The 20,119-nt window shown below is 52.2% G+C and overlaps 14 non-coding genes across 14 annotated transcripts; all 14 read right to left on the reverse strand.

The window, feature by feature from the left end:
- Positions 1 to 905: 905 nt before the first annotated feature.
- LOC137124727 (5S ribosomal RNA) lies at positions 906 to 1,024 on the reverse strand. The gene has a single exon (XR_010914037.1). It is a non-coding gene; the product is annotated as a 5S ribosomal RNA (ribosomal RNA).
- Positions 1,025 to 2,299: 1,275 nt separating this feature from the next.
- Positions 2,300 to 2,418, reverse strand: LOC137124728 (5S ribosomal RNA). The gene has a single exon (XR_010914038.1). It is a non-coding gene; the product is annotated as a 5S ribosomal RNA (ribosomal RNA).
- A 1,272-nt stretch (positions 2,419 to 3,690) lies between these two features.
- Positions 3,691 to 3,809, reverse strand: LOC137124729 (5S ribosomal RNA). Its single transcript, XR_010914039.1, has one exon. It is a non-coding gene; the product is annotated as a 5S ribosomal RNA (ribosomal RNA).
- A 1,269-nt stretch (positions 3,810 to 5,078) lies between these two features.
- Positions 5,079 to 5,197, reverse strand: LOC137124730 (5S ribosomal RNA). The gene has a single exon (XR_010914040.1). It is a non-coding gene; the product is annotated as a 5S ribosomal RNA (ribosomal RNA).
- A 1,287-nt stretch (positions 5,198 to 6,484) lies between these two features.
- LOC137124731 (5S ribosomal RNA) lies at positions 6,485 to 6,603 on the reverse strand. Its single transcript, XR_010914041.1, has one exon. It is a non-coding gene; the product is annotated as a 5S ribosomal RNA (ribosomal RNA).
- Positions 6,604 to 7,890: 1,287 nt separating this feature from the next.
- Positions 7,891 to 8,009, reverse strand: LOC137124743 (5S ribosomal RNA). Its single transcript, XR_010914053.1, has one exon. It is a non-coding gene; the product is annotated as a 5S ribosomal RNA (ribosomal RNA).
- Positions 8,010 to 9,284: 1,275 nt separating this feature from the next.
- Positions 9,285 to 9,403, reverse strand: LOC137124733 (5S ribosomal RNA). Its single transcript, XR_010914043.1, has one exon. It is a non-coding gene; the product is annotated as a 5S ribosomal RNA (ribosomal RNA).
- A 1,269-nt stretch (positions 9,404 to 10,672) lies between these two features.
- LOC137124734 (5S ribosomal RNA) lies at positions 10,673 to 10,791 on the reverse strand. The gene has a single exon (XR_010914044.1). It is a non-coding gene; the product is annotated as a 5S ribosomal RNA (ribosomal RNA).
- A 1,275-nt stretch (positions 10,792 to 12,066) lies between these two features.
- LOC137124735 (5S ribosomal RNA) lies at positions 12,067 to 12,185 on the reverse strand. Its single transcript, XR_010914045.1, has one exon. It is a non-coding gene; the product is annotated as a 5S ribosomal RNA (ribosomal RNA).
- A 1,272-nt stretch (positions 12,186 to 13,457) lies between these two features.
- On the reverse strand, positions 13,458 to 13,576 carry LOC137124736 (5S ribosomal RNA). Its single transcript, XR_010914046.1, has one exon. It is a non-coding gene; the product is annotated as a 5S ribosomal RNA (ribosomal RNA).
- Positions 13,577 to 14,845: 1,269 nt separating this feature from the next.
- LOC137124737 (5S ribosomal RNA) lies at positions 14,846 to 14,964 on the reverse strand. Its single transcript, XR_010914047.1, has one exon. It is a non-coding gene; the product is annotated as a 5S ribosomal RNA (ribosomal RNA).
- Positions 14,965 to 16,251: 1,287 nt separating this feature from the next.
- Positions 16,252 to 16,370, reverse strand: LOC137124738 (5S ribosomal RNA). Its single transcript, XR_010914048.1, has one exon. It is a non-coding gene; the product is annotated as a 5S ribosomal RNA (ribosomal RNA).
- A 1,287-nt stretch (positions 16,371 to 17,657) lies between these two features.
- LOC137124755 (5S ribosomal RNA) lies at positions 17,658 to 17,776 on the reverse strand. The gene has a single exon (XR_010914064.1). It is a non-coding gene; the product is annotated as a 5S ribosomal RNA (ribosomal RNA).
- Positions 17,777 to 19,045: 1,269 nt separating this feature from the next.
- Positions 19,046 to 19,164, reverse strand: LOC137124739 (5S ribosomal RNA). Its single transcript, XR_010914049.1, has one exon. It is a non-coding gene; the product is annotated as a 5S ribosomal RNA (ribosomal RNA).
- Between the last annotated feature and the right edge of the window lie 955 nt (positions 19,165 to 20,119).

A 20,119-nucleotide genomic window follows, 5' to 3' on the forward strand; every position in this document is an offset into this window, starting at 1 on the left:
AAAGGCCTGTTTGCCAGGTCTCACGTGGCTTACGGCCATACCACCCTGAACACGCCCGAAACAAAGAATCCCTTCTCAAAATTGCTTCAGACCAATTTTCCCACAATCCACTCACAGGCTCCTCAGCCAACAGTCTGCGCCTGGAAAAGTACGGCCTGATCCAGGACACGAGAACCTGGTGGGGCCGGTGACTTTTTCCTTTCTCGGCTAAAATCCTCCCGGCACAATAACGTTGTCAAACCGCTAAGTGACGTTCAAACTGCGTGAAAGTTTGACCGCGGGCAATTTCATTGCATTTTGTCCCGAGGGACCCCATCGGAGACATACAAGCACCCGGTGCACGCTCTCCCGCCGAAGGACGGCCCTCGCACCTCTGATTCTACTTTGGGAAGCAAAATGCAGCTGTGCTGATGGTAATTGTGATCTTCTTTCTGCGTCTCTGGACGGACCTTAAATTGGTGTCTTGACCCTCTAGCCCAGGTTTTCCTCCACTTTTCTCTTTGGCAGTGAGCGGAGCACCAACTTCTATTACACACCTGACAGTGAAAGGTGTGTTAAAGGAGGACAGTGGCGAATTGTGGCTGACAGCTGCACTTCCTGGAGCAAATATGTGCCTCCATGTTCTTGCCACTTCAAACGATGTGTAGACTTTGTTACAGGAGTAAAAAGCTTAGGATTGACATTGGTCAAACGTTGGGAGGGCACATTTTGCTGCCTTTACCGAACAAACCCACAATGAAAGATAATGTGAACATGACGTGAGAGGAAGTTTGGGCCAGAGGTTCTCCACGCAGCTCCCCCGTCCACTCCGTGCTTTTTAAACAGTCTGTCTACAGTGAAGCAGCAGCAGCAGCAGCAGCAGCGCCCTCTACTGTCTGTAAGAGAAAACTGGGGGAATAAAGAAAAGCTTACAGCACCTGGTATTCCCAGGCGGTCTCCCATCCAAGTACTAACCAGGCCCGACCCTGCTTAGCTTCCGAGATCGGACGAGATCGGGCGTGTTCAGGGTGGTATGGCCGTAAGCCGCAGCTCAGTGCACAAACACACATTTTATACAAGCACATCATTCCCAGCATCCCATCCAACTGGCTCAGTTTCAGCCATAGACCACCTGGGTGCTCGCCTGACGAGCTACCGGCTGGAGGGTGGCTAAAGAGGAGGTGGAAACACTGAGTAACTGCTCCTCCTGATCTGCTGTGATCCGTTGTTAGAAAGAGCAGAGCAGCAACCAGCTGAGAGCAGACTAGCACTGTGGAAGCACTTTCCTGCTGGGGGCCGCCTCTCCAAGACGCCGCTGTTTATTTGATGCCCCCCGTGCTTCATTTGCTCACATCGAGAGCGATGTGACCTCTGACAAGAGCCAGAGATCGTCGACCACCTCCTTCTCAAAAGGCCTGTTTGCCAGGTCTCACGTGGCTTACGGCCATACCACCCTGAACACGCCCGAAACAAAGAATCCCTTCTCAAAATTGCTTCAGACCAATTTTCCCACAATCCACTCACAGGCTCCTCAGCCAACAGTCTGCGCCTGGAAAAGTACGGCCTGATCCAGGACACGAGAACCTGGTGGGGCCGGTGACTTTTTCCTTTCTCGGCTAAAATCCTCCCGGCACAATAACGTTGTCAAACCGCTAAGTGACGTTCAAACTGCGTGAAAGTTTGACCGCGGGCAATTTCATTGCATTTTGTCCCGGGGGACCCCATCGGAGACATACAAGCACCCGGTGCACGCTCTCCCGCCGAGGGACGGCCCTCGCACCTCTGATTCTACTTTGGGAAGCAAAATGCAGCTGTGCTGATGGTAATTGTGATCTACTTTCTGCGTCTCTGGACGGACCTTAAATTGGTGTCTTGACCCTCTAGCCCAGATTTTCCTCCACTTTTCTCTTTGGCAGTGAGCGGAGCACCAACTTCTATTACACACCTGACAGTGAAAGGTGTGCTAAAGGAGGACAGTGGCGAATTGTGGCAGACAGCTGCACTTCCTGGAGCAAATATGTGCCTCCATGTTCTTGCCACTTCAAACGATGTGTAGACTTTGTTACAGGAGTAAAAAGCTTAGGATTGACATTGGTCAAACGTTGGGAGGGCACATTTTGCTGCCTTTACCGAACAAACCCACAATGAAAGATAATGTGAACATGACGTGAGAGGAAGTTTGGGCCAGAGGTTCTCCACGCAGCTCCCCCGTCCACTCCGTGCTTTTTAAACAGTCTGTCTACAGTGAAGCAGCAGCAGCAGCAGCAGCAGCAGCAGCGCCCTCTACTGTCTGTAAGAGAAAACTGGGGGAATAAAGAAAAGCTTACAGCACCTGGTATTCCCAGGCGGTCTCCCATCCAAGTACTAACCAGGCCCGACCCTGCTTAGCTTCCGAGATCGGACGAGATCGGGCGTGTTCAGGGTGGTATGGCCGTAAGCCGCAGCTCAGTGCACAAACACACATTTTATACAAGCACATCATCCCCAGCATCCCATCCAACTGGCTCAGTTTCAGCCATAGACCACCTGGGTGCTCGCCTGATGAGCTACCGGCTGGAGGGTGGCTAAAGAGGAGGTGGAAACACTGAGTAACTGCTCCTCCTGATCTGCTGTGATCCGTTGTTAGAAAGAGCAGAGCAGCAACCAGCTGAGAGCAGACTAGCACTGTGGAAGCACTTTCCTGCTGGGGGCCGCCTCTCCATGACGTCGCTGTTTATTTGATGCCCCCCGTGCTTCATTTGCTCACATCGAGAGCGATGTGACCTCTGACAAGAGCCAGAGATCGTCGACCACCTCCTTCTCAAAAGGCCTGTTTGCCAGGTCTCACGTGGCTTACGGCCATACCACCCTGAACACGCCCGAAACAAAGAATCCCTTCTCAAAATTGCTTCAGACCAATTTTCCCACAATCCACTCACAGGCTCCTCAGCCAACAGTCTGCGCCTGGAAAAGTACGGCCTGATCCAGGACACGAGAACCTGGTGGGGCCGGTGACTTTTTCCTTTCTCGGCTAAAATCCTCCCGGCACAATAACGTTGTCAAACCGCTAAGTGACGTTCAAACTGCGTGAAAGTTTGACCGCGGGCAATTTCATTGCATTTTGTCCCGAGGGACCCCATCGGAGACATACAAGCACCCGGTGCACGCTCTCCCGCCGAAGGACGGCCCTCGCACCTCTGATTCTACTTTGGGAAGCAAAATGCAGCTGTGCTGATGGTAATTGTGATCTTCTTTCTGCGTCTCTGGACGGACCTTAAATTGGTGTCTTGACCCTCTAGCCCAGGTTTTCCTCCACTTTTCTCTTTGGCAGTGAGCGGAGCACCAACTTCTATTACACACCTGACAGTGAAAGGTGTGTTAAAGGAGGACAGTGGCGAATTGTGGCTGACAGCTGCACTTCCTGGAGCAAATATGTGCCTCCATGTTCTTGCCACTTCAAACGATGTGTAGACTTTGTTACAGGAGTAAAAAGCTTAGGATTGACATTGGTCAAACGTTGGGAGGGCACATTTTGCTGCCTTTACCGAACAAACCCACAATGAAAGATAATGTGAACATGACGTGAGAGGAAGTTTGGGCCAGAGGTTCTCCACGCAGCTCCCCCGTCCACTCCGTGCTTTTTAAACAGTCTGTCTACAGTGAAGCAGCAGCAGCAGCAGCAGCAGCAGCGCCCTCTACTGTCTGTAAGAGAAAACTGGGGGAATAAAGAAAAGCTTACAGCACCTGGTATTCCCAGGCGGTCTCCCATCCAAGTACTAACCAGGCCCGACCCTGCTTAGCTTCCGAGATCGGACGAGATCGGGCGTGTTCAGGGTGGTATGGCCGTAAGCCGCAGCTCAGTGCACAAACACACATTTTATACAAGCACATCATCCCCAGCATCCCATCCAACTGGCTCAGTTTCAGCCATAGACCACCTGGGTGCTCGCCTGATGAGCTACCGGCTGGAGGGTGGCTAAAGAGGAGGTGGAAACACTGAGTAACTGCTCCTCCTGATCTGCTGTGATCCGTTGTTAGAAAGAGCAGAGCAGCAACCAGCTGAGAGCAGACTAGCACTGTGGAAGCACTTTCCTGCTGGGGGCCGCCTCTCCATGACGTCGCTGTTTATTTGATGCCCCCCGTGCTTCATTTGCTCACATCGAGAGCGATGTGACCTCTGACAAGAGCCAGAGATCGTCGACCACCTCCTTCTCAAAAGGCCTGTTTGCCAGGTCTCACGTGGCTTACGGCCATACCACCCTGAACACGCCCGAAACAAAGAATCCCTTCTCAAAATTGCTTCAGACCAATTTTCCCACAATCCACTCACAGGCTCCTCAGCCAACAGTCTGCGCCTGGAAAAGTACGGCCTGATCCAGGACACGAGAACCTGGTGGGGCCGGTGACTTTTTCCTTTCTCGGCTAAAATCCTCCCGGCACAATAACGTTGTCAAACCGCTAAGTGACGTTCAAACTGCGTGAAAGTTTGACCGCGGGCAATTTCATTGCATTTTGTCCCGAGGGACCCCATCGGAGACATACAAGCACCCGGTGCACGCTCTCCCGCCGAAGGACGGCCCTCGCACCTCTGATTCTACTTTGGGAAGCAAAATGCAGCTGTGCTGATGGTAATTGTGATCTTCTTTCTGCGTCTCTGGACGGACCTTAAATTGGTGTCTTGACCCTCTAGCCCAGGTTTTCCTCCACTTTTCTCTTTGGCAGTGAGCGGAGCACCAACTTCTATTACACACCTGACAGTGAAAGGTGTGTTAAAGGAGGACAGTGGCGAATTGTGGCTGACAGCTGCACTTCCTGGAGCAAATATGTGCCTCCATGTTCTTGCCACTTCAAACGATGTGTAGACTTTGTTACAGGAGTAAAAAGCTTAGGATTGACATTGGTCAAACGTTGGGAGGGCACATTTTGCTGCCTTTACCGAACAAACCCACAATGAAAGATAATGTGAACATGACGTGAGAGGAAGTTTGGGCCAGAGGTTCTCCACGCAGCTCCCCCGTCCACTCCGTGCTTTTTAAACAGTCTGTCTACAGTGAAGCAGCAGCAGCAGCAGCAGCAGCGCCCTCTACTGTCTGTAAGAGAAAACTGGGGGAATAAAGAAAAGCTTACAGCACCTGGTATTCCCAGGCGGTCTCCCATCCAAGTACTAACCAGGCCCGACCCTGCTTAGCTTCCGAGATCGGACGAGATCGGGCGTGTTCAGGGTGGTATGGCCGTAAGCCGCAGCTCAGTGCACAAACACACATTTTATACAAGCACATCATTCCCAGCATCCCATCCAACTGGCTCAGTTTCAGCCATAGACCACCTGGGTGCTCGCCTGACGAGCTACCGGCTGGAGGGTGGCTAAAGAGGAGGTGGAAACACTGAGTAACTGCTCCTCCTGATCTGCTGTGATCCGTTGTTAGAAAGAGCAGAGCAGCAACCAGCTGAGAGCAGACTAGCACTGTGGAAGCACTTTCCTGCTGGGGGCCGCCTCTCCAAGACGCCGCTGTTTATTTGATGCCCCCCGTGCTTCATTTGCTCACATCGAGAGCGATGTGACCTCTGACAAGAGCCAGAGATCGTCGACCACCTCCTTCTCAAAAGGCCTGTTTGCCAGGTCTCACGTGGCTTACGGCCATACCACCCTGAATACGCCCGAAACAAAGAATCCCTTCTCAAAATTGCTTCAGACCAATTTTCCCACAATCCACTCACAGGCTCCTCAGCCAACAGTCTGCGCCTGGAAAAGTACGGCCTGATCCAGGACACGAGAACCTGGTGGGGCCGGTGACTTTTTCCTTTCTCGGCTAAAATCCTCCCGGCACAATAACGTTGTCAAACCGCTAAGTGACGTTCAAACTGCGTGAAAGTTTGACCGCGGGCAATTTCATTGCATTTTGTCCCGGGGGACCCCATCGGAGACATACAAGCACCCGGTGCACGCTCTCCCGCCGAAGGACGGCCCTCGCACCTCTGATTCTACTTTGGGAAGCAAAATGCAGCTGTGCTGATGGTAATTGTGATCTTCTTTCTGCGTCTCTGGACGGACCTTAAATTGGTGTCTTGACCCTCTAGCCCAGATTTTCCTCCACTTTTCTCTTTGGCAGTGAGCGGAGCACCAACTTCTATTACACACCTGACAGTGAAAGGTGTGCTAAAGGAGGACAGTGGCGAATTGTGGCTGACAGCTGCACTTCCTGGAGCAAATATGTGCCTCCATGTTCTTGCCACTTCAAACGATGTGTAGACTTTGTTACAGGAGTAAAAAGCTTAGGATTGACATTGGTCAAACGTTGGGAGGGCACATGTTGCTGCCTTTACCGAACAAACCCACAATGAAGGATAATGTGAACATGACGTGAGAGGAAGTTTGGGCCAGAGGTTCTCCACGCAGCTCCCCCGTCCACTCCGTGCTTTTTAAACAGTCTGTCTAAAGTGAAGCAGCAGCAGCAGCAGCAGCAGCAGCAGCAGCAGCAGCAGCGCCCTCTACTGTCTGTAAGAGAAAACTGGGGGAATAAAGAAAAGCTTACAGCACCTGGTATTCCCAGGCGGTCTCCCATCCAAGTACTAACCAGGCCCGACCCTGCTTAGCTTCCGAGATCGGACGAGATCGGGCGTGTTCAGGGTGGTATGGCCGTAAGCCGCAGCTCAGTGCACAAACACACATTTTATACAAGCACATCATCCCCAGCATCCCATCCAACTGGCTCAGTTTCAGCCATAGACCACCTGGGTGCTCGCCTGACGAGCTACCGGCTGGAGGGTGGCTAAAGACGAGGTGGAAACACTGAGTAACTGCTCCTCCTGATCTGCTGTCATCCGTTGTTAGAAAGAGCAGAGCAGCAACCAGCTGAGAGCAGACTAGCACTGTGAAAGCACTTTCCTGCTGGGGGCCGCCTCTCCAAGACGCCGCTGTTTATTTGATGCCCCCCGTGCTTCATTTGCTCACATCGAGAGCGATGTGACCTCTGACAAGAGCCAGAGATCGTCGACCACCTCCTTCTCAAAAGGCCTGTTTGCCAGGTCTCACGTGGCTTACGGCCATACCACCCTGAACACGCCCGAAACAAAGAATCCCTTCTCAAAATTTCTTCAGACCAATTTTCCCACAATCCACTCACAGGCTCCTCAGCCAACAGTCTGCGCCTGGAAAAGTACGGCCTGATCCAGGACACGAGAACCTGGTGGGGCCGGTGACTTTTTCCTTTCTCGGCTAAAATCCTCCCGGCACAATAACGTTGTCAAACCGCTAAGTAACGTTCAAACTGCGTGAAAGTTTGACCGCGGGCAATTTCATTGCATTTTGTCCTGAGGGACCCCATCGGAGACATACAAGCACCCGGTGCACGCTCTCCCGCCGAAGGACGGCCCTCGCACCTCTGATTCTACTTTGGGAAGCAAAATGCAGCTGTGCTGATGGTAATTGTGATCTTCTTTCTGCGTCTCTGGACGGACCTTAAATTGGTGTCTTGACCCTCTAGCCCAGATTTTCTTCCACTTTTCTCTTTGGCAGTGAGCGGAGCACCAACTTCTATTACACACCTGACAGTGAAAGGTGTGCTAAAGGAGGACAGTGGCGAATTGTGGCTGACAGCTGCACTTCCTGGAGCAAATATGTGCCTCCATGTTCTTGCCACTTCAAACGATGTGTAGACTTTGTTACAGGAGTAAAAAGCTTAGGATTGAAATTGGTCAAACGTTGGGAGGGCACATTTTGCTGCCTTTACCGAACAAACCCACAATGAAAGATAATGTGAACATGACGTGAGAGGAAGTTTGGGCCAGAGGTTCTCCACGCAGCTCCCCCGTCCACTCCGTGCTTTTTAAACAGTCTGTCTACAGTGAAGCAGCAGCAGCAGCAGCAGCAGCAGCAGCAGCAGCAGCAGCGCCCTCTACTGTCTGTAAGAGAAAACTGGGGGAATAAAGAAAAGCTTACAGCACCTGGTATTCCCAGGCGGTCTCCCATCCAAGTACTAACCAGGCCCTACCCTGCTTAGCTTCCGAGATCGGACGAGATCGGGCGTGTTCAGGGTGGTATGGCCGTAAGCCACAGCTCAGTGCACAAAGACACATTTTATACAAGCACATCATCCCCAGCATCCCATCCAACTGGCTCAGTTTCAGCCATAGACCACCTGGGTGCTCGCCTGACGAGCTACCGGCTGGAGGGTGGCTAAAGAGGAGGTGGAAACACTGAGTAACTGCTCCTCCTGATCTGCTGTGATCCGTTGTTAGAAAGAGCAGAGCAGCAACCAGCTGAGAGCAGACTAGCACTGTGGAAGCACTTTCCTGCTGGGGGCCGCCTCTCCAAGACGCCGCTGTTTATTTGATGCCCCCCGTGCTTCATTTGCTCACATCGAGAGCGATGTGACCTCTGACAAGAGCCAGAGATCGTCGACCACCTCCTTCTCAAAAGGCCTGTTTGCCAGGTCTCACGTGGCTTACGGCCATACCACCCTGAACACGCCCGAAACAAAGAATCCCTTCTCAAAATTTCTTCAGACCAATTTTCCCACAATCCACTCACAGGCTCCTCAGCCAACAGTCTGCGCCTGGAAAAGTACGGCCTGATCCAGGACACGAGAACCTGGTGGGGCCGGTGACTTTTTCCTTTCTCGGCTAAAATCCTCCCGGCACAATAACGTTGTCAAACCGCTAAGTGACGTTCAAACTGCGTGAAAGTTTGACCGCGGGCAATTTCATTGCATTTTGTCCCGAGGGACCCCATCGGAGACATACAAGCACCCGGTGCACGCTCTCCCGCCGAAGGACGGCCCTCGCACCTCTGATTCTACTTTGGGAAGCAAAATGCAGCTGTGCTGATGGTAATTGTGATCTTCTTTCTGCGTCTCTGGACGGACCTTAAATTGGTGTCTTGACCCTCTAGCCCAGGTTTTCCTCCACTTTTCTCTTTGGCAGTGAGCGGAGCACCAACTTCTATTACACACCTGACAGTGAAAGGTGTGTTAAAGGAGGACAGTGGCGAATTGTGGCTGACAGCTGCACTTCCTGGAGCAAATATGTGCCTCCATGTTCTTGCCACTTCAAACGATGTGTAGACTTTGTTACAGGAGTAAAAAGCTTAGGATTGACATTGGTCAAACGTTGGGAGGGCACATTTTGCTGCCTTTACCGAACAAACCCACAATGAAAGATAATGTGAACATGACGTGAGAGGAAGTTTGGGCCAGAGGTTCTCCACGCAGCTCCCCCGTCCACTCCGTGCTTTTTAAACAGTCTGTCTACAGTGAAGCAGCAGCAGCAGCAGCAGCAGCAGCAGCGCCCTCTACTGTCTGTAAGAGAAAACTGGGGGAATAAAGAAAAGCTTACAGCACCTGGTATTCCCAGGCGGTCTCCCATCCAAGTACTAACCAGGCCCGACCCTGCTTAGCTTCCGAGATCGGACGAGATCGGGCGTGTTCAGGGTGGTATGGCCGTAAGCCGCAGCTCAGTGCACAAACACACATTTTATACAAGCACATCATCCCCAGCATCCCATCCAACTGGCTCAGTTTCAGCCATAGACCACCTGGGTGCTCGCCTGATGAGCTACCGGCTGGAGGGTGGCTAAAGAGGAGGTGGAAACACTGAGTAACTGCTCCTCCTGATCTGCTGTGATCCGTTGTTAGAAAGAGCAGAGCAGCAACCAGCTGAGAGCAGACTAGCACTGTGGAAGCACTTTCCTGCTGGGGGCCGCCTCTCCATGACGTCGCTGTTTATTTGATGCCCCCCGTGCTTCATTTGCTCACATCGAGAGCGATGTGACCTCTGACAAGAGCCAGAGATCGTCGACCACCTCCTTCTCAAAAGGCCTGTTTGCCAGGTCTCACGTGGCTTACGGCCATACCACCCTGAACACGCCCGAAACAAAGAATCCCTTCTCAAAATTGCTTCAGACCAATTTTCCCACAATCCACTCACAGGCTCCTCAGCCAACAGTCTGCGCCTGGAAAAGTACGGCCTGATCCAGGACACGAGAACCTGGTGGGGCCGGTGACTTTTTCCTTTCTCGGCTAAAATCCTCCCGGCACAATAACGTTGTCAAACCGCTAAGTGACGTTCAAACTGCGTGAAAGTTTGACCGCGGGCAATTTCATTGCATTTTGTCCCGAGGGACCCCATCGGAGACATACAAGCACCCGGTGCACGCTCTCCCGCCGAAGGACGGCCCTCGCACCTCTGATTCTACTTTGGGAAGCAAAATGCAGCTGTGCTGATGGTAATTGTGATCTTCTTTCTGCGTCTCTGGACGGACCTTAAATTGGTGTCTTGACCCTCTAGCCCAGGTTTTCCTCCACTTTTCTCTTTGGCAGTGAGCGGAGCACCAACTTCTATTACACACCTGACAGTGAAAGGTGTGTTAAAGGAGGACAGTGGCGAATTGTGGCTGACAGCTGCACTTCCTGGAGCAAATATGTGCCTCCATGTTCTTGCCACTTCAAACGATGTGTAGACTTTGTTACAGGAGTAAAAAGCTTAGGATTGACATTGGTCAAACGTTGGGAGGGCACATTTTGCTGCCTTTACCGAACAAACCCACAATGAAAGATAATGTGAACATGACGTGAGAGGAAGTTTGGGCCAGAGGTTCTCCACGCAGCTCCCCCGTCCACTCCGTGCTTTTTAAACAGTCTGTCTACAGTGAAGCAGCAGCAGCAGCAGCAGCAGCGCCCTCTACTGTCTGTAAGAGAAAACTGGGGGAATAAAGAAAAGCTTACAGCACCTGGTATTCCCAGGCGGTCTCCCATCCAAGTACTAACCAGGCCCGACCCTGCTTAGCTTCCGAGATCGGACGAGATCGGGCGTGTTCAGGGTGGTATGGCCGTAAGCCGCAGCTCAGTGCACAAACACACATTTTATACAAGCACATCATTCCCAGCATCCCATCCAACTGGCTCAGTTTCAGCCATAGACCACCTGGGTGCTCGCCTGACGAGCTACCGGCTGGAGGGTGGCTAAAGAGGAGGTGGAAACACTGAGTAACTGCTCCTCCTGATCTGCTGTGATCCGTTGTTAGAAAGAGCAGAGCAGCAACCAGCTGAGAGCAGACTAGCACTGTGGAAGCACTTTCCTGCTGGGGGCCGCCTCTCCAAGACGCCGCTGTTTATTTGATGCCCCCCGTGCTTCATTTGCTCACATCGAGAGCGATGTGACCTCTGACAAGAGCCAGAGATCGTCGACCACCTCCTTCTCAAAAGGCCTGTTTGCCAGGTCTCACGTGGCTTACGGCCATACCACCCTGAACACGCCCGAAACAAAGAATCCCTTCTCAAAATTGCTTCAGACCAATTTTCCCACAATCCACTCACAGGCTCCTCAGCCAACAGTCTGCGCCTGGAAAAGTACGGCCTGATCCAGGACACGAGAACCTGGTGGGGCCGGTGACTTTTTCCTTTCTCGGCTAAAATCCTCCCGGCACAATAACGTTGTCAAACCGCTAAGTGACGTTCAAACTGCGTGAAAGTTTGACCGCGGGCAATTTCATTGCATTTTGTCCCGGGGGACCCCATCGGAGACATACAAGCACCCGGTGCACGCTCTCCCGCCGAGGGACGGCCCTCGCACCTCTGATTCTACTTTGGGAAGCAAAATGCAGCTGTGCTGATGGTAATTGTGATCTACTTTCTGCGTCTCTGGACGGACCTTAAATTGGTGTCTTGACCCTCTAGCCCAGATTTTCCTCCACTTTTCTCTTTGGCAGTGAGCGGAGCACCAACTTCTATTACACACCTGACAGTGAAAGGTGTGCTAAAGGAGGACAGTGGCGAATTGTGGCAGACAGCTGCACTTCCTGGAGCAAATATGTGCCTCCATGTTCTTGCCACTTCAAACGATGTGTAGACTTTGTTACAGGAGTAAAAAGCTTAGGATTGACATTGGTCAAACGTTGGGAGGGCACATTTTGCTGCCTTTACCGAACAAACCCACAATGAAAGATAATGTGAACATGACGTGAGAGGAAGTTTGGGCCAGAGGTTCTCCACGCAGCTCCCCCGTCCACTCCGTGCTTTTTAAACAGTCTGTCTACAGTGAAGCAGCAGCAGCAGCAGCAGCAGCAGCAGCGCCCTCTACTGTCTGTAAGAGAAAACTGGGGGAATAAAGAAAAGCTTACAGCACCTGGTATTCCCAGGCGGTCTCCCATCCAAGTACTAACCAGGCCCGACCCTGCTTAGCTTCCGAGATCGGACGAGATCGGGCGTGTTCAGGGTGGTATGGCCGTAAGCCGCAGCTCAGTGCACAAACACACATTTTATACAAGCACATCATCCCCAGCATCCCATCCAACTGGCTCAGTTTCAGCCATAGACCACCTGGGTGCTCGCCTGATGAGCTACCGGCTGGAGGGTGGCTAAAGAGGAGGTGGAAACACTGAGTAACTGCTCCTCCTGATCTGCTGTGATCCGTTGTTAGAAAGAGCAGAGCAGCAACCAGCTGAGAGCAGACTAGCACTGTGGAAGCACTTTCCTGCTGGGGGCCGCCTCTCCATGACGTCGCTGTTTATTTGATGCCCCCCGTGCTTCATTTGCTCACATCGAGAGCGATGTGACCTCTGACAAGAGCCAGAGATCGTCGACCACCTCCTTCTCAAAAGGCCTGTTTGCCAGGTCTCACGTGGCTTACGGCCATACCACCCTGAACACGCCCGAAACAAAGAATCCCTTCTCAAAATTGCTTCAGACCAATTTTCCCACAATCCACTCACAGGCTCCTCAGCCAACAGTCTGCGCCTGGAAAAGTACGGCCTGATCCAGGACACGAGAACCTGGTGGGGCCGGTGACTTTTTCCTTTCTCGGCTAAAATCCTCCCGGCACAATAACGTTGTCAAACCGCTAAGTGACGTTCAAACTGCGTGAAAGTTTGACCGCGGGCAATTTCATTGCATTTTGTCCCGAGGGACCCCATCGGAGACATACAAGCACCCGGTGCACGCTCTCCCGCCGAAGGACGGCCCTCGCACCTCTGATTCTACTTTGGGAAGCAAAATGCAGCTGTGCTGATGGTAATTGTGATCTTCTTTCTGCGTCTCTGGACGGACCTTAAATTGGTGTCTTGACCCTCTAGCCCAGGTTTTCCTCCACTTTTCTCTTTGGCAGTGAGCGGAGCACCAACTTCTATTACACACCTGACAGTGAAAGGTGTGTTAAAGGAGGACAGTGGCGAATTGTGGCTGACAGCTGCACTTCCTGGAGCAAATATGTGCCTCCATGTTCTTGCCACTTCAAACGATGTGTAGACTTTGTTACAGGAGTAAAAAGCTTAGGATTGACATTGGTCAAACGTTGGGAGGGCACATTTTGCTGCCTTTACCGAACAAACCCACAATGAAAGATAATGTGAACATGACGTGAGAGGAAGTTTGGGCCAGAGGTTCTCCACGCAGCTCCCCCGTCCACTCCGTGCTTTTTAAACAGTCTGTCTACAGTGAAGCAGCAGCAGCAGCAGCAGCAGCAGCGCCCTCTACTGTCTGTAAGAGAAAACTGGGGGAATAAAGAAAAGCTTACAGCACCTGGTATTCCCAGGCGGTCTCCCATCCAAGTACTAACCAGGCCCGACCCTGCTTAGCTTCCGAGATCGGACGAGATCGGGCGTGTTCAGGGTGGTATGGCCGTAAGCCGCAGCTCAGTGCACAAACACACATTTTATACAAGCACATCATCCCCAGCATCCCATCCAACTGGCTCAGTTTCAGCCATAGACCACCTGGGTGCTCGCCTGATGAGCTACCGGCTGGAGGGTGGCTAAAGAGGAGGTGGAAACACTGAGTAACTGCTCCTCCTGATCTGCTGTGATCCGTTGTTAGAAAGAGCAGAGCAGCAACCAGCTGAGAGCAGACTAGCACTGTGGAAGCACTTTCCTGCTGGGGGCCGCCTCTCCATGACGTCGCTGTTTATTTGATGCCCCCCGTGCTTCATTTGCTCACATCGAGAGCGATGTGACCTCTGACAAGAGCCAGAGATCGTCGACCACCTCCTTCTCAAAAGGCCTGTTTGCCAGGTCTCACGTGGCTTACGGCCATACCACCCTGAACACGCCCGAAACAAAGAATCCCTTCTCAAAATTGCTTCAGACCAATTTTCCCACAATCCACTCACAGGCTCCTCAGCCAACAGTCTGCGCCTGGAAAAGTACGGCCTGATCCAGGACACGAGAACCTGGTGGGGCCGGTGACTTTTTCCTTTCTCGGCTAAAATCCTCCCGGCACAATAACGTTGTCAAACCGCTAAGTGACGTTCAAACTGCGTGAAAGTTTGACCGCGGGCAATTTCATTGCATTTTGTCCCGAGGGACCCCATCGGAGACATACAAGCACCCGGTGCACGCTCTCCCGCCGAAGGACGGCCCTCGCACCTCTGATTCTACTTTGGGAAGCAAAATGCAGCTGTGCTGATGGTAATTGTGATCTTCTTTCTGCGTCTCTGGACGGACCTTAAATTGGTGTCTTGACCCTCTAGCCCAGGTTTTCCTCCACTTTTCTCTTTGGCAGTGAGCGGAGCACCAACTTCTATTACACACCTGACAGTGAAAGGTGTGTTAAAGGAGGACAGTGGCGAATTGTGGCTGACAGCTGCACTTCCTGGAGCAAATATGTGCCTCCATGTTCTTGCCACTTCAAACGATGTGTAGACTTTGTTACAGGAGTAAAAAGCTTAGGATTGACATTGGTCAAACGTTGGGAGGGCACATTTTGCTGCCTTTACCGAACAAACCCACAATGAAAGATAATGTGAACATGACGTGAGAGGAAGTTTGGGCCAGAGGTTCTCCACGCAGCTCCCCCGTCCACTCCGTGCTTTTTAAACAGTCTGTCTACAGTGAAGCAGCAGCAGCAGCAGCAGCAGCGCCCTCTACTGTCTGTAAGAGAAAACTGGGGGAATAAAGAAAAGCTTACAGCACCTGGTATTCCCAGGCGGTCTCCCATCCAAGTACTAACCAGGCCCGACCCTGCTTAGCTTCCGAGATCGGACGAGATCGGGCGTGTTCAGGGTGGTATGGCCGTAAGCCGCAGCTCAGTGCACAAACACACATTTTATACAAGCACATCATTCCCAGCATCCCATCCAACTGGCTCAGTTTCAGCCATAGACCACCTGGGTGCTCGCCTGACGAGCTACCGGCTGGAGGGTGGCTAAAGAGGAGGTGGAAACACTGAGTAACTGCTCCTCCTGATCTGCTGTGATCCGTTGTTAGAAAGAGCAGAGCAGCAACCAGCTGAGAGCAGACTAGCACTGTGGAAGCACTTTCCTGCTGGGGGCCGCCTCTCCAAGACGCCGCTGTTTATTTGATGCCCCCCGTGCTTCATTTGCTCACATCGAGAGCGATGTGACCTCTGACAAGAGCCAGAGATCGTCGACCACCTCCTTCTCAAAAGGCCTGTTTGCCAGGTCTCACGTGGCTTACGGCCATACCACCCTGAATACGCCCGAAACAAAGAATCCCTTCTCAAAATTGCTTCAGACCAATTTTCCCACAATCCACTCACAGGCTCCTCAGCCAACAGTCTGCGCCTGGAAAAGTACGGCCTGATCCAGGACACGAGAACCTGGTGGGGCCGGTGACTTTTTCCTTTCTCGGCTAAAATCCTCCCGGCACAATAACGTTGTCAAACCGCTAAGTGACGTTCAAACTGCGTGAAAGTTTGACCGCGGGCAATTTCATTGCATTTTGTCCCGGGGGACCCCATCGGAGACATACAAGCACCCGGTGCACGCTCTCCCGCCGAAGGACGGCCCTCGCACCTCTGATTCTACTTTGGGAAGCAAAATGCAGCTGTGCTGATGGTAATTGTGATCTTCTTTCTGCGTCTCTGGACGGACCTTAAATTGGTGTCTTGACCCTCTAGCCCAGATTTTCCTCCACTTTTCTCTTTGGCAGTGAGCGGAGCACCAACTTCTATTACACACCTGACAGTGAAAGGTGTGCTAAAGGAGGACAGTGGCGAATTGTGGCTGACAGCTGCACTTCCTGGAGCAAATATGTGCCTCCATGTTCTTGCCACTTCAAACGATGTGTAGACTTTGTTACAGGAGTAAAAAGCTTAGGATTGACATTGGTCAAACGTTGGGAGGGCACATGTTGCTGCCTTTACCGAACAAACCCACAATGAAGGATAATGTGAACATGACGTGAGAGGAAGTTTGGGCCAGAGGTTCTCCACGCAGCTCCCCCGTCCACTCCGTGCTTTTTAAACAGTCTGTCTAAAGTGAAGCAGCAGCAGCAGCAGCAGCAGCAGCAGCAGCAGCAGCAGCGCCCTCTACTGTCTGTAAGAGAAAACTGGGGGAATAAAGAAAAGCTTACAGCACCTGGTATTCCCAGGCGGTCTCCCATCCAAGTACTAACCAGGCCCGACCCTGCTTAGCTTCCGAGATCGGACGAGATCGGGCGTGTTCAGGGTGGTATGGCCGTAAGCCGCAGCTCAGTGCACAAACACACATTTTATACAAGCACATCATCCCCAGCATCCCATCCAACTGGCTCAGTTTCAGCCATAGACCACCTGGGTGCTCGCCTGACGAGCTACCGGCTGGAGGGTGGCTAAAGACGAGGTGGAAACACTGAGTAACTGCTCCTCCTGATCTGCTGTCATCCGTTGTTAGAAAGAGCAGAGCAGCAACCAGCTGAGAGCAGACTAGCACTGTGAAAGCACTTTCCTGCTGGGGGCCGCCTCTCCAAGACGCCGCTGTTTATTTGATGCCCCCCGTGCTTCATTTGCTCACATCGAGAGCGATGTGACCTCTGACAAGAGCCAGAGATCGTCGACCACCTCCTTCTCAAAAGGCCTGTTTGCCAGGTCTCACGTGGCTTACGGCCATACCACCCTGAACACGCCCGAAACAAAGAATCCCTTCTCAAAATTTCTTCAGACCAATTTTCCCACAATCCACTCACAGGCTCCTCAGCCAACAGTCTGCGCCTGGAAAAGTACGGCCTGATCCAGGACACGAGAACCTGGTGGGGCCGGTGACTTTTTCCTTTCTCGGCTAAAATCCTCCCGGCACAATAACGTTGTCAAACCGCTAAGTAACGTTCAAACTGCGTGAAAGTTTGACCGCGGGCAATTTCATTGCATTTTGTCCTGAGGGACCCCATCGGAGACATACAAGCACCCGGTGCACGCTCTCCCGCCGAAGGACGGCCCTCGCACCTCTGATTCTACTTTGGGAAGCAAAATGCAGCTGTGCTGATGGTAATTGTGATCTTCTTTCTGCGTCTCTGGACGGACCTTAAATTGGTGTCTTGACCCTCTAGCCCAGATTTTCTTCCACTTTTCTCTTTGGCAGTGAGCGGAGCACCAACTTCTATTACACACCTGACAGTGAAAGGTGTGCTAAAGGAGGACAGTGGCGAATTGTGGCTGACAGCTGCACTTCCTGGAGCAAATATGTGCCTCCATGTTCTTGCCACTTCAAACGATGTGTAGACTTTGTTACAGGAGTAAAAAGCTTAGGATTGAAATTGGTCAAACGTTGGGAGGGCACATTTTGCTGCCTTTACCGAACAAACCCACAATGAAAGATAATGTGAACATGACGTGAGAGGAAGTTTGGGCCAGAGGTTCTCCACGCAGCTCCCCCGTCCACTCCGTGCTTTTTAAACAGTCTGTCTACAGTGAAGCAGCAGCAGCAGCAGCAGCAGCAGCAGCAGCAGCAGCAGCGCCCTCTACTGTCTGTAAGAGAAAACTGGGGGAATAAAGAAAAGCTTACAGCACCTGGTATTCCCAGGCGGTCTCCCATCCAAGTACTAACCAGGCCCTACCCTGCTTAGCTTCCGAGATCGGACGAGATCGGGCGTGTTCAGGGTGGTATGGCCGTAAGCCACAGCTCAGTGCACAAAGACACATTTTATACAAGCACATCATCCCCAGCATCCCATCCAACTGGCTCAGTTTCAGCCATAGACCACCTGGGTGCTCGCCTGACGAGCTACCGGCTGGAGGGTGGCTAAAGAGGAGGTGGAAACACTGAGTAACTGCTCCTCCTGATCTGCTGTGATCCGTTGTTAGAAAGAGCAGAGCAGCAACCAGCTGAGAGCAGACTAGCACTGTGGAAGCACTTTCCTGCTGGGGGCCGCCTCTCCAAGACGCCGCTGTTTATTTGATGCCCCCCGTGCTTCATTTGCTCACATCGAGAGCGATGTGACCTCTGACAAGAGCCAGAGATCGTCGACCACCTCCTTCTCAAAAGGCCTGTTTGCCAGGTCTCACGTGGCTTACGGCCATACCACCCTGAACACGCCCGAAACAAAGAATCCCTTCTCAAAATTTCTTCAGACCAATTTTCCCACAATCCACTCACAGGCTCCTCAGCCAACAGTCTGCGCCTGGAAAAGTACGGCCTGATCCAGGACACGAGAACCTGGTGGGGCCGGTGACTTTTTCCTTTCTCGGCTAAAATCCTCCCGGCACAATAACGTTGTCAAACCGCTAAGTGACGTTCAAACTGCGTGAAAGTTTGACCGCGGGCAATTTCATTGCATTTTGTCCCGAGGGACCCCATCGGAGACATACAAGCACCCGGTGCACGCTCTCCCGCCGAAGGACGGCCCTCGCACCTCTGATTCTACTTTGGGAAGCAAAATGCAGCTGTGCTGATGGTAATTGTGATCTTCTTTCTGCGTCTCTGGACGGACCTTAAATTGGTGTCTTGACCCTCTAGCCCAGGTTTTCCTCCACTTTTCTCTTTGGCAGTGAGCGGAGCACCAACTTCTATTACACACCTGACAGTGAAAGGTGTGTTAAAGGAGGACAGTGGCGAATTGTGGCTGACAGCTGCACTTCCTGGAGCAAATATGTGCCTCCATGTTCTTGCCACTTCAAACGATGTGTAGACTTTGTTACAGGAGTAAAAAGCTTAGGATTGACATTGGTCAAACGTTGGGAGGGCACATTTTGCTGCCTTTACCGAACAAACCCACAATGAAAGATAATGTGAACATGACGTGAGAGGAAGTTTGGGCCAGAGGTTCTCCACGCAGCTCCCCCGTCCACTCCGTGCTTTTTAAACAGTCTGTCTACAGTGAAGCAGCAGCAGCAGCAGCAGCAGCGCCCTCTACTGTCTGTAAGAGAAAACTGGGGGAATAAAGAAAAGCTTACAGCACCTGGTATTCCCAGGCGGTCTCCCATCCAAGTACTAACCAGGCCCGACCCTGCTTAGCTTCCGAGATCGGACGAGATCGGGCGTGTTCAGGGTGGTATGGCCGTAAGCCACAGCTCAGTGCACAAACACACATTTTATACAAGCACATCATTCCCAGCATCCCATCCAACTGGCTCAGTTTCAGCCATAGACCACCTGGGTGCTCGCCTGACGAGCTACCGGCTGGAGGGTGGCTAAAGAGGAGGTGGAAACACTGAGTAACTGCTCCTCCTGATCTGCTGTGATCCGTTGTTAGAAAGAGCAGAGCAGCAACCAGCTGAGAGCAGACTAGCACTGTGGAAGCACTTTCCTGCTGGGGGCCGCCTCTCCAAGACGCCGCTGTTTATTTGATGCCCCCCGTGCTTCATTTGCTCACATCGAGAGCGATGTGACCTCTGACAAGAGCCAGAGATCGTCGACCACCTCCTTCTCAAAAGGCCTGTTTGCCAGGTCTCACGTGGCTTACGGCCATACCACCCTGAATACGCCCGAAACAAAGAATCCCTTCTCAAAATTGCTTCAGACCAATTTTCCCACAATCCACTCACAGGCTCCTCAGCCAACAGTCTGCGCCTGGAAAAGTACGGCCTGATCCAGGACACGAGAACCTGGTGGGGCCGGTGACTTTTTCCTTTCTCGGCTAAAATCCTCCCGGCACAATAACGTTGTCAAACCGCTAAGTGACGTTCAAACTGCGTGAAAGTTTGACCGCGGGCAATTTCATTGCATTTTGTCCCGGGGGACCCCATCGGAGACATACAAGCACCCGGTGCACGCTCTCCCGCCGAAGGACGGCCCTCGCACCTCTGATTCTACTTTGGGAAGCAAAATGCAGCTGTGCTGATGGTAATTGTGATCTTCTTTCTGCGTCTCTGGACGGACCTTAAATTGGTGTCTTGACCCTCTAGCCCAGATTTTCCTCCACTTTTCTCTTTGGCAGTGAGCGGAGCACCAACTTCTATTACACACCTGACAGTGAAAGGTGTGCTAAAGGAGGACAGTGGCGAATTGTGGCTGACAGCTG

The sequence above is a fragment of the Channa argus genome, chromosome 3 (genome assembly GCF_033026475.1).
Source record: "Channa argus isolate prfri chromosome 3, Channa argus male v1.0, whole genome shotgun sequence".
Taxonomy (NCBI): domain Eukaryota; kingdom Metazoa; phylum Chordata; class Actinopteri; order Anabantiformes; family Channidae; genus Channa; species Channa argus.